This window comes from Artemia sp. Qi Xiang Cuo, chromosome 9 (genome assembly GCF_049724085.1).
Source record: "Artemia sp. Qi Xiang Cuo chromosome 9, ASM4972408v1, whole genome shotgun sequence".
In the NCBI taxonomy this organism is placed as follows: Eukaryota; Metazoa; Arthropoda; class Branchiopoda; order Anostraca; family Artemiidae; genus Artemia; species Artemia sp. Qi Xiang Cuo.
The window spans coordinates 23,821,283-23,834,728 of NC_142802.1; the positions used below are offsets into that span (position 1 = coordinate 23,821,283).

Genomic DNA, 13,446 nt, shown 5'->3' on the forward strand with positions numbered 1-13,446 from the left:
AATAGGAAATTACACATCCCAAACTATTGGTTTCAGACAACATTCACCTACGAAATACTAGAAAACCTTAGCTCAGAAAAGCCTGAAATAGCAAACTACACATCCCAAATCATAATGTTCTGACAACACATACCTATGAAAGGCTAAGAAACCTAGCTCAGAAAAGTCGAAAATAGCAAACTACACATCCCAAATCATAGGTTTCAGACACTACACACCTATGAAAGACTAAGAAATCCAACTCAGAAAAGCCCGAAATAGTAATTTACATATCCCAAATCATAAGTTTCAGACAGCATTCACCTACGAAATACTAAGAAACCTTAGCTCAGAAAAGTCTGAAATAGCCAACTACTCATCCCAAACTCGAAGTGTCAGACAACAAACACCTCTGAGTGACTAATACTCCTTGCTCTGAAAAGTCCAAAAAGCAAACTACACCTCCCAAATCATAATTTTCTGAAAGGACACACATATGATAGGCTAATAAATCTAGCTCAGAAAAGTCGAAAATAGCAAATTAACCATCCCAAATCATAGGTTTCAGTCAACACACACCTACGAATGGCTAAGAAATCCAGCTCAGAAAAGTAAAAAAAATAGCAACCCACACATCCCAAATCATAGGTTTCAGACACCACACACCTACGAAAGACTAAGAAATCCGGTTATGAAAAGTCGGAAATAGCAAATTACATATCCCAAATCATAGGTTACAGACAACACTCACCTATGAACGGCTAAGAAACCTAGCTCAGAAAAGTCAAAAATAGCAAACTAGTCATCCCAAACTATAGGTTTCAGACAACAAACACCTATGAAAGGCTAAGAAATCCAGCTCAGAAAAGTCAAAAGTAGCAATCCACCCATCCCAAATCATAGGTTTCATAGAACACACGCCTATGAAAGACTAAGAAATCCAGCTCAGAAAAGTCAAAAATAGCAAACTACATATCCCAAATCATCGGTTTCAGTCAACACACACCAACGAAAGACTAAGAAACCAAGTTCAGAAAAGACAAAAATAGCAAACTATTCATCCCAAACTATTGGTTTCAGACAACATTCACCTACGAAATACTAGAAAACCTTAGCTCAGAAAAGCCTGAAATAGCAAACTATACATCCCAAATCATAATTTTCTGACAACGCATACCCATGAAAGGCTATAAAATCCAGCTCAGAAGTCGAAAATAGCAAACTACACATCCCACATCATAGGTTTCAGACACCACACACCTATGAAAGACTAAGAAATCCAACTCAGAAAAGTCAAAAATAACAAACTACATATCCCAAATCATAAGTTTCACTCAACACACATCAACGAAAGGCTAAGAAACCTAGCTCATAAAAGCCTGAAATAGCAAACTACTCATCCCAAACTATTGGTTTCAGACAACATTCACCTAGGAAATACTAGGAAACCTTAGCTCAGAAAAGCCTGAAGTAGCAAACTACACATCCCAAATCATAGGTTTCAGACAACACACATCAACGAAAGACGGGTGCTCGGGGAGAGCCTTTGAGGGTCTGTGGGTCCCTTGAGGGTGGGTGGTCCTTTGGGAGCTCGGGGGGACCTTTGGGGACGGGGGGTTGGGCTTGGGGGTCCGGGAAGGGCTTTGGGGGGTCTGGGTGGGCCTTTGGGGCGCCGGGAGGGCCTTTGGGTGCCTGGGGGACATTTGGGAACCGGTGGAGGGCCTTTGGGACCCCGTTGGTCCTTTGGGAGCTCGATGTGCCTTTGGGGGGGGCCCGGGGATGGCATTTGGGGGTCTGGGTGGGCCTTTGGGGCGCCGGTGGCCCTTTGGGAGCTTGGGGGGCCTTTGAGTGTCCGGGGGGACAGTTGGGAGCCTGGGGGACATTTGGGGCCTGGGGATGGCCTTTGGGGGTCTGGGTGGGCCTTTGGGGGACCGGTGTCCCTTTGGGAGCTTGGGGGCCTTTGAGTGTCCGGGGGACAGTTGGGAGCCTGGGGGACATTTGGGGCCTGGGGATGGCCTTTGGGGGTCTGGGTGGGCCTTTGGGGGACCGGTGGAGGGCCTTTGGGAGTTTGGGGGGCTTTGAGGACCGGGGGCTTCCTTCGGGGTTGGGGTAGGAGGATTGGAACCCTTTGGGGTTGGGTTAGAGGACCTCACAACCCTGTTCAAATAAAACTTGTGTATTATAACGACCACACTCAAATTCTCTTCTAAAATCTCTTCAAAAATCTTCTTTTAAAATGTCTCTATCTGTTTCGCCGAAATAGTTCCATAACCTGTCTAAAACGGTTTCGCCCAAATAATCCCTAAACGTAAATTCAGCGTGTTCCTTTGTTATTGGCATCTCTGCGCTAACGCATTTCAAATTAATATGAAACCTTTTCGCGCGCTAAAACAATTCATCGCTAAGATGTTTCTTGCCTAATTGTTTCCATGGCCTTTGGTTATTAATATCCTTTGGAGTTCGACCAGTAGAACTGTTCCCGAGGCAAAGACATTAATGATTTGGATCTATTCCTGGAGAAATGTTTCTAGGCGAAAATTTTTAAAGTCTGACAGATGATGTCGTTGATTGATTGATCTGTCAAGAAAGGGGAAATTAATTTGTTGTTTCTAAGGGGAATTATTGATTCACGATAGGTGAATTGAGGTCGACAGCACAGGTGTTCTGACTCGTGACTACACCACTGGGTTTATGGTTTTCTCAGTGAGAAAGTTCCTGTTTTTTCAAATTCTCACTGACAAAACCATAAAAACATACAAAAATGTGAGAAAGTTCCTGTTTTTCAAATTATCACTGACAAAAACCATAAAAACAGACATAAATGTGACAAAATTCCTGTTTTTTTCAAATTCTCACTGACAAAAACAATAAAACATCCATAATTTGATGTTGACATCCGAGAAAAACATCAAATAAATCGAACAACACACATATCCATCCATGAAAACAACCATAAATGTGACAAAATTCATGGTTTTTCAAGTGAGAAAATTCCTGTTTTTTCATTCTCACTGAGAAAACCATAAACCACGAGGTGATCGTCGCGCAGGTACCCCCTCCTCTACTCTAGCCCTTTGAATATCCAATTGAATGAGCCTGTTTTGAAGTTTCTACGACAACGCCTTCTATAAAAACCTTATATGCCCCCAGGCATAACTTGAAAACCCTTGCCCTTAGGGCTGTGGGGGAGTGTCCTCCTTAAAAATCTATTTTCTATCTGGAAATCAACTACACTGAACAAAATGGCTATCTCAAAATTTTGAATGGATTTGTTTAGAGAAATGATGGGCGGGGGGGGGGGCTAGTTGCCCTCCAATCACTTCGACTGTTAAAAAGCGTACTAGCCCTTTGAATTTCCAATCGAATCAGTCTGTTTTGAAGTTTTTACGACAACGCCTTCTATAAAAACCTTATATGCCCCCAGGCATAACTTATAATCCTTACCCTGAGGGTTGTGGGGGAGTGTCCTCCTCAAAAATATGTTTTCTATCTGTAAATCAACTGCACTGGACAAAATGGCTATCTCAAAATTTTGATTGGATGTGTTTGGGGAAATGATGGGCGTGGGGGGGGGGGCTAGTTGCCCTCCAATCAATTTCGACTATTAAAAAGGGCACTAGCCCTTTGAATTTCCAATCAAATGAGCGTTTTTTGAAGTTTCTACCACAACGCCTTCTCTAAACACCTTATATGCCCCCAGGGCATAACTTAAAACCCTTGCCCTGAGGGTTGTGGGGGAGTTTCCTCCTCAAAAACATAGTTTCTATCTGGAAATCAACTACGCTGAGCAAATTGGCTATCTCAAAATTTTGATTGGATGTGTTTGGGGAAATGATGGGCGTGGAAGGGGGGGGCTAGTTGCCCTCCAATCACTTTCGACTATTAAAAATGGTACTAGATCTTTGAATTTCCAATCGAATGAGCATTTTTTTGAAGTTTCTACGGCAACGCCTTCTATGAAAACCTTATATGGCCCCGGGGCATAACTTAAAACCCTTGCCTTGAGCGTTGTATGGGAGTGTCCTCCTCAAAAACATTTTTTCTATCTCAAAATTAACTACGCTGAACAAAATGGATATCTAAAAATTTTGATTGGATGTGTTTGGAGGAATGATGGGCGTGGGGGTAGGGGGGCTAGTTGCCCTCCAATCACTTCGACTATTAAAAAGGGTACTAGCCCTTTGAATATCCAATTGAATGAGCCTGTTTTGAAGTTTCTACGACAACGCCTTCTATAAAAACCTTATATTCCCCCAGGCATAACTTAAAACCCTTGCCCTTACGGTTTTGGGGGAGTGTCCTCCTCAAAAATCTATTTTCTATCTGGAAATCAACTACGCTGAACAAAATGGCAATCTCAAAATTTTGATTGGATGTGTTTAGAGGAATGATGGGTGTGGGGAGGGGGGCTAGTTGCCCTCCAATCACTTTGACTATTAAAAAGCGTACTAGCCCTTTGAATTTCCAATCGATTGAGCCTGTTTTGAAGTTTTTACGACAACGCCTTCTATAAAACCTTATATGCCCCCAGGCATAACTTAAAACCCTTACCCTGAGGGTTTTGGGGGAGTATGCTCCTCAAAAACATATTTTCTATCTGGAAATCAACTACGCTGAGCAAAATGGCTATCTCAAAATTTTGAATGGATGTGTTTGGGGGAATGATGGGCATAGGGGGGATGGTTCTAGTTGCCCTACAATCACTTTTGACTATTAAAAAGGGCACTAGCCACTCTAATTTCCAATCGATTGAGCCCTTTTCGAAGTTTCTACGACAACTCCTTCGATGCGAAGTGCCCGGGTATGGAGAAAAAAAACCCAAAAACACATTGTGCCCACATCGTTCTTTACTTAGGCAGCGCTAGCGCGCTGCTTAGGATATGAAGAAACCGAAGACGACAGTGACGGCAATGTTCTTCTGTTCCAAAGACACAATCACGATGAAATTTCCTGCGTCGCCCCACTTGCCAGCAAGTTATTGTCTATTCCTTCGACTAGTGTGAGTGCAGAAAGACTATTTTTGGTGGTAGGCCTGACAGTAACTATGATAGTGACTTAGAAAAGAAATGGCCTCAGTCCACACAGAGTGGATAAGTTGATTTTAATTCACGATAACTATAGCCACATCCCGCAGTTCTAATATACTTCTGATGTTTGCCTGAAAGAGTTTATTCGAAGAAAAGTAATTTTTGTGGAATAAAAATAATACTAATTTTGATTATTAATTCTGTTAGAAAACCATAGCTCTTAGATATTTCAACTATTCTGCAAGGATTCTGAAATGCCACAGCCATTTCGTTTTTACCATATTTCTACTTTTGTTGATTAATAATTAAGAAGACCAGCGTCCAGCCAGCGACTCGCAAAGTTTCTATCTGGAAGCCAGCGTCCTGGAAGCCAGCGTCCAGCAAAGCGACTCGCAGCGTCCAGACCAGTGACTCGCATGAATAGGTAGAATATCTTGTAAATAAAAATTGGATTTGAGGAAGACTAAAATCTATTCTATAAATCATATACAACAACTTTCTATAAAAGCCTTATATGCCCCGAGGGCATAACTTACAATCCTTGCACTGAGGGCTCTGAGGGGATTATCATCCTAAAAGACCTAATTTTCAGAACTTTCAACTACGTTGAACAAAATGGATATCTCAAAATTTTCATTGGATGTGTTTGGAAATGGTGGGCGTGAGAGGGGCGTTAGTCGCTATCCAATAACTTTCAACTATTAAAAAAGGCACTAGCCCTTTCAATTTCCAATTGAATGAGCCCTTTTGAAGTTTCTACGACAACGCTGTCAATAAAAACTTTATATCCCCCCAGGGCATAACTTACAAACCTTGCACTGAGGGCTCTGAGGGGATTATCATCCTAAAAGACAAAAATTCCAGAACATTCAACAACGTTGAACAAAATGGATATCTCAAAATTTTAATTCGATGTGATTGGGAAAATGGTGGGCATGAGAGGGGCGTTAGTCGCTATCCAATCACTTTCAACTATTAAAAAAGGCACTAGCCCTTTCAATTTCACATTGAATGAGCCCTTTTGAAGTTTCTACGACAAGGCTTTCAACAAAACTTTTAATGCCCCCAGGGCATAACTTACAACCCTTGCCCTGAGGGCTGTGGGGGGGGCCATCCTTAAAGACCTAATTTCCAAAACTTTCAACTACGTTGAATAAAATGCCATTCTAAAAATTTTGATTGGATGTCTTTGGGGGAATGATGGGCTTGGGGGGGGGCTAGTTTCCCTCCTATCACTTTCGACTATTAAATAGGGCACTAGCTCTTTGAATTTCCAATTGAATGACCCCCCTTTGAAGTTTGTACGACAACGCCTTCTATAAAAAACCTTATATGCTCCCAGGGCATAACTTAAAACCCTTGCCCTGATGTCTTTGGGGGAGTGTACTCCTAAAAAACATATTTTCTATTTGGAAATCAACTGCGCTGAACAAAATGGCTATCTAAAAATTTTTATTGGATGTGTTTTGGGGAATGATGGGTGTGGGGGGGGGGGGTAGTTGCCATCCAATCACTTTAGACTATTAAAAAGGACACTAGCCCTTTGAATTTCCAATCGAATGAGCCTGTTTTGAAGTTTCTACGACAAAACTTTCTATAAAAACCTTTTATGCCCCCAGGGCATAACTTAAAACCCTTACCCTGAGGGCTCGGGGGGGGGGGTGTCCTCCACAAAAAAAAAACTTTTCTATCTGGAAATAAACTACGCTCAACAAAATGGCTATCTCAAAATTTTGCAAGCCAATATATGCCCCTTGCTGTTCAAGCCAAGGGACAGAAAGTTCCCTATATAGGGGTTTCGAACAAGGCAGTTCTAATGGTGTACTTTTTGTTTTGATCTGACTTCTTTTTTAGGAGTTATGGGTTTTTTTATTTCTTAACATTAGACGTGATTGTCTCTTACTAGGTTCCTAGCAACCGCTGCAACCCGGAACAAACAATCAAGTAGCTAACTAAGTCCAATGTATGCAATGGTTTGGTATTCCAATGATCTTTTTTTAATATGTTGGACGTGATCGTCTCTTACTAGGTTGCTAGCTACCGCTGCAACCTGGACAAATCAATTACTATAGGCTATAGTTCTTTCTTTAATAGACAAATTCCTAATATAATTTTTTAGTGTAATAACGAAATAATTATCATGTCTTATATTTAATTTATATTTCATTAGTCTTTGAAGAACTGCGGGATGTGGCTATAGTTATCGTGAATTAAAATCAACTTATCCACTCTGTGTGGACTGAGGCCATTTCTTTTGTAAGTCACTATCATAGTCACTATCAGGCCTACCACCAAAAATAGTCTTTCTGCGGTCACACTAGTCGAAGGAATAGACAATAACTTGCTGGCAAGTGTGGTGACGTAGGAAATTTCATCGTGATTGTGTCTTTGGAACAGAAGAACGTTGCCGTCACTATCGTCTCCGGTTTCTTCATATCCTAAGCAGCGCGCTAGCGCGGCCTAAGTAAAGAAGGATGTGGGCACAATGTGTTTTTGGCTTTTTTTTCTCCATACCCGGGCACTTTGCATCCAAGGAGATGTCGTAGAAACTTCGAAAAGGGCTCAATCGATTGGAAATTGGAGTGGCTAGTGCCCTTTTTAATAGTCCAAAGTGATTGGAGGGTAACTAGAACCATCCCCCCTACGCCCATCATTCCCCCAAACACATCCATTCAAAATTTGGGATAGCCATTTTGCTCAGCGTAGTTGATTTCCAGATAGAAAATATGTTTTTGAGGAGCACACTCCCCCAAAACCCTCAGGGTAAGGGTTTTAAGTTTTGCCTGGGGGCATATAAGGTTTTTATAGAAGGCGTTGTCGTAAAAACTTCCTAACAGGCTCATTCGATTGGAAATTCAAAGGGCTAGTACGCTTTTTAATAGTCGAAGTGATTGGAGGGCAACTACCCCCCCCCCCCACGCCCATCATTCCTCTAAACACATCCAATCAAAAGTTTTAGATAACCGTTTTGTTCGGCGTAGTTGATTTCCACATAGAAAATATACTTTTGAGGAGGACGCTCCCCCACAACCCTCAGGGCAAGGGTCTTAAGTTATGCTTGGGGGCATATAAGGTTTTTATAGAAGGCGTTGTCGTAGAGACTTCAAAACAGGCTCATTCAATTGGATATTCAAAGGGCTAGTACCCTTTTTAATAGTCGAAGTGATTGGAGGGCAACTAGCCCCCCTACCCCCACGCCCATCATTCCTCCAAACCCATACAATCAAAATTTTTAGATAGCCATTTTTTTCAGCGTAGTTGATTTTGAGATAGAAAATATGTTTTTGAGGAGGACACTCCCATACAACGCTCAGGGCAAGGGTTTTAAGTTAAGCCCCGGGGCCATAAAAGTTTTCATAGAAGGCGTTGTCGTAGAAACTTCAAAACAGGCTCATTCGATTGGAAATTCAAAGAGCTAGTACCCTTTTTAATAGTCGAAAGTGATTGGAGGGCAACTAGCCACCCCCTTCCACGCCCATCATCTCCCCAAACACATCCAATCAAAATTTTGAGATATCCATTTTGCTCAGCGTAGTTGATTTCCAGATAGAAACTATGTTTTTGAGGAGGAAACTCCCCCACAACCCTCAGGGCAAGGGTTTTAAGTTATGCCTGGGGGCATATAACGTTTTTATATAAGGCTTTGTCATAGAAAATTCAAAACAGGCTCATTCGATTGGAAATTCAAAGGGCTAGTACCCTTTTTAATAGTCGAAGTGATTGGAGGGCAAGTAGCCCCCCCCCCACGCCCATCATTTCCCCAAACACATCCAATCCAAATTTTGGGATAGCCATTTTGTTCAGCGTAGTTGATTTCCAGATATAAAACATTTTTTTGAGAATGACACTCCCCCACAACGCTCAGGGCGGGGGTTTTAAGTTATGCCCTTGGGGCATATAAGGTGTTTAGAGAAGGCATTGTCGTAGAAACTTTAAAAAATGCTCGTTCGATTCGAAATTCAAAGGGCTAGTGCTCTTTTTAATAGTCGAAAGTGATTGGAGGGCAACTAGCCCCCCCCCCCCCCACGCCCATTATTTCCCCAAACACATCCAATCAAAATTTTGCGATAGCCATTTTGTCCGGTGTAGTTGATTTCCAGATAGAAAACATATTTTTGAGGAGGACACTCCCCCACAACCCTCAGGGTAAGGATTATAAGTTATGCCCTGGGGGCATATAAGGTTTTTATTGAAATCTTTGTTGTAGAAACTTGAAAAAAGGCTCATTCGCTTTGAAATTCAAAGGGCTAGTACCCTTTTTAATAGTCGAAAGTGATTTGAGGGCAACTAACCCCCCTAACCTAACCTAACATAAACCAGAGACGACACAAATGCAGAGCTGATACACACAAATAGACCACAAAAACTAACAGCTGACAAACACACAGCCACGCCAAACACACAGAGATGACACAAACACAGAGACGACACACACACACAGAGACGACAAACACACAGAGAAAACACACACACAGAGACGAAACACACTCAGAGACGACAAATACACAGAGACGACACATACACAGGGACGACACACTCAAAGAGACTACAAACACACAGATACGACACACACAGAGAGGAGACACACACAGAGACGACAAACACATAGAGATGACAACACATACAGATAATACACATAGATACACATAGAGATAAAGTTATTACTGAAATCTTTGTCGTAGAAACTTGAAAAAGGGCTCATTAGATTTGAAATTCAAAGGGCTAGTACCCTTTTTAATAGTCGAAAGTGATCGGAGGACAACTCCCCCCCCCCCTCTTACGCCCACCGTTTCCCCAAACACATCCAATCAAAATTTGTATATAACTATTTTGTTCCACGTCGTTGAAAGTTTTGGAAATTAGGTCGTTAAGGATGACAACCCCTCTCCCCACAGTCATCAGGGGAAGGGTTGTAAGTTATGCCCTGGGGGCATATAAAGTTTTTATTAAAAGCGTTGTGGTGGAAACTTCAAAAGGGCTCATTCAATTGGAAATTGAAAGGGCTAGTGCCTTTTTTAATAGTTGAAAGTGATTGGATAGCAACTAACACCCCTCTCACGCCAACCATTTTTCCAAAAACATCCAATCAAAATTTTGAGATATCCATATTGTTCAACGAAGTTGAAAAATCGTGAAATTAGGTCTTTTAGGATGATAACCCCCTCTGAGCCCATAGTACAAGGGTTGTAAATTATGCCCTGGGGGCATTAAAGTTTATATTGAAAGTTGTTATAGAAATTTCAAAAAGGGCTCATTTGATTGGAAATTGAAATTGCCCTTTTTAATAGTCGAAAGTAAGTGGAGAGTAATTAACCCCCCTCACATCCCCACCATTTCCCCAAAAATATTCAATCAAAGTTTAGAGATAGCAATTTTGTTCAACATAGTTGAAAGTTCTGGAAATTATGTATTTAAGGATGACGAACCCCTGAGAGCCCCAAGGGCAAAGGTTGTAGTTTATACCCTGGGGGTATATTGTATTTTATAGAAAGAGTTGTCGTAAACCTTCAAAAGGGGCTCATTCAATCCGAAATTGAGAGGGCTAGTGCCCTTTGTAATAGTCGATAATCATTGGAGCGTAACTAACCTCTCTCTCGCGCACACCATTCCTCCAAACACATCCAATCAAAATTTTCAGATAGTCATTTTGTTCAAAGTAATAGAAAGTTCTGGAAATTAGGACTTTGAGAATGACCTTAGGGTAAGGGTTGTAATTTATACCCTGGGGGCATATAAAGTGTTTATAGAAAGCAATGTCCTTCCCAAAAGAGCTCATTCGATTGGACATCGAAAGGCTTAGTGCCCTTTTTAATAGTCGAAAGTCATTGGAAGGCTTGACATTTTTATAGTAAAGATCGATGTGGGTATAATTTATTATTTTTTGTTGTTGTTGTTGTTTAGACCAGGGGACTTCGTATCGAAGGAGTTGTCGTGGGAACTTCGAAAAGGGCTCTATCGATTGAAAATAGAAAAGGGCTGATGCCCTTTTTAATAGTCGAAAGTGATTTATCGGAACTTTTATTTATCGTCATGGAAAGGCAGTGTGGTCTCCAAAAATATCTAAGCAAGGGAAATATATTGGCATGAAAATCAGGAAAAGTGGCAGCTACAACAGCATTCTGCCTAAACGGCGTCTTTTTTTTCTTTCTCTTTTCTTTCACAATAAGGGACGATCACTTACAATGTTAAGAAATACAATAACCCATAACTCCCAAAAATAGAGTCAGGTCAAAACAAAAAGTACACCATTAGAACCGTCTTGTTTGAAACTCCTATATAGGTAACTTTCTGTTCCTTGGCTTTAACAGCAAGGGAAATATATTGGCTTGAAAATCAAGAAAAGTGGCAGCTACTTCAGCATTTTGCCTAAACGGCATCTTTTTTCTCTCTATTTTTTTCTTTTCCACAGATAGCTTGGCACTGGAACATCGTGGAGAGATGAGATAACTATGAAAACCAAAAATCACATAAACTTGTCAATCAGAAATACAATACCAAGTTTTTATTTTCCATTGAGGAGAAACATCTTGTCGACAATCTTGCCGATAGGTGGCTACGCCCATTCCTATTGTCACCACAGTCATATTTTTTTTCTCCCTTGGACAGGGTGGCCAAACCCTTTGTCGTCCTACTATTTTAGCCAGGGTTTGGTACACCCGACCATTTTTCTTGGAATTATTTTTATTCGTCGAGTGTGAGGACTGGCATGTCTCAATTTCTCGAAATTGATCCTTAGGAAAATTAATCATCCGGTTAGTTACGACAATTTTTGCTTTCACAAAAGTGAAAAAAATGCACTTACGATAAAGTTAAATTTTTTATTTACTCCGTCGGGAGGAATCGTACAAAAAAAAATAAACTGCACCATTAGAAAGCTCGTAAGAAATAACTCTAGTAGGGTTCGTAACTGAATTTTGACTAGGGGCGTCAGTTACAACATTCTTGCTTTTACAATGCTATTGCAGTACACGTGATAACAATGTTTAGCATATATAATTTCTCCCATGAATCCATACAAGACTTCGTGGCGTAAGGGTTAGCGCGTCTGACTCCAGATCAGAAGGTTGCGTGTTCAAATCACGTCGAGGTCAAATATTTTTAATTGTTATTTCCACCCGTTTTCTTTACATCTGCTTTAATACTTAAAACCGTTCTTGCCAAGCACATCCTCAAGATAGCTTATTTCATATTATTTCTATAGAAATCCCATTCTTTTGATGAATCTAGGCTATTGGTATCAAAATTTCGTTTTATAGATTTTCGGCTATTACTATTGAGACGAGTCTCTCTAACTATACAGTTTTTACCGTGAACTGTTTGAAAAACAAAACTAATTTCCAAATTTTCAGGTATTTTTCTAGTTTTAATTAAAAAAATTAAATTATTGCTCAGATGCTGTAAATATTTTTGCAGTTTACATAATAATTTTAGCGATCTCTGAACTAAAATTGCTTTATTTAAAATCTTCAGGATTTACTCTATATTCAATTGCCCAATCAGATATTTTGTTAAAACTCTACTGTCTAAGCTCTGTATTCTAAAAAACCCCTTATTATATTATATTTCTTCTAATAATCGTCTTTAAATATAATTCTTTTCAAAATTAAATTAGTTACTATGGCCTAGAGTCAGTTCTTTACCATATCGTAAAAAAATAATTTATAATAATAATTAATTTTGTTAATTACAAAAGGTTTCTGTATACAGCAATTTCAGTTAAAATGAACTATTACACAGCTCTTTATTATGACCACGAACCGTTTGATTTAATATTTCAGTTATTATGGGTTACAGTTCATTCCTGAATGTAATTGTGTCCTTGAAAGCCTGCCTGGCGCAGTGTATAATGTGATGGAATTCTACTCCGTAGGTCGCAGGTTCAATTCCTGCCAAGGGCAGTTTTACACATTTGTATTTTTAAAGTCTAAACAAAACTTCTATTAATAGCTACTGCATAAGATCCTCTTGACTGACACAATTTATGATGGACTATATCGACCCTTTATGTTAGATATAGTTTGTTCATTAATATTATCCACCCCCTCTGTTTGAAAATCTTTTATCGTTTATTTAATAATTTCTTCCGTATATAAATGACAGTGAATCAAGATGTTGCTCCTTATTGAGAAATATTTGAAAAGTCTATTGTTGATGATTCTACAACCAAATATGAATATACAGAAATTAGAGAAAACAATTAGAATGTATATCAACAATTAAATTATAATTTCATTTTAATAGATGTGGAATCTTGGGTTCTACAAAGTGACAGTTACCTTTTTACAAAAGTGAAAATAACACGATTGGATAGAACACATATGTGAAACAATGATGAAGCTACTTTAACAAATAATAGATTTAGTTTGTTCAGTAATGCTGAATATATTATCAATGGAATATGCATTGAGTATTGATTATTTAGGTATAACGACTGCTGTTA

The 13,446-nt window shown here is 39.9% G+C and overlaps 1 protein-coding gene and 1 non-coding gene across 2 annotated transcripts in view; both read left to right on the plus strand.

The window, feature by feature from the left end:
- The window catches only part of LOC148948464 (uncharacterized), a 195,862-nt gene that overhangs the window by 65,829 nt on the left and 116,587 nt on the right, over positions 1 to 13,446 (plus strand). The window lies entirely within an intron of this gene.
- TRNAW-CCA (transfer RNA tryptophan (anticodon CCA)) lies at positions 12,025 to 12,097 on the plus strand. Its single transcript has one exon. It is a non-coding gene; the product is annotated as a tRNA-Trp (tRNA).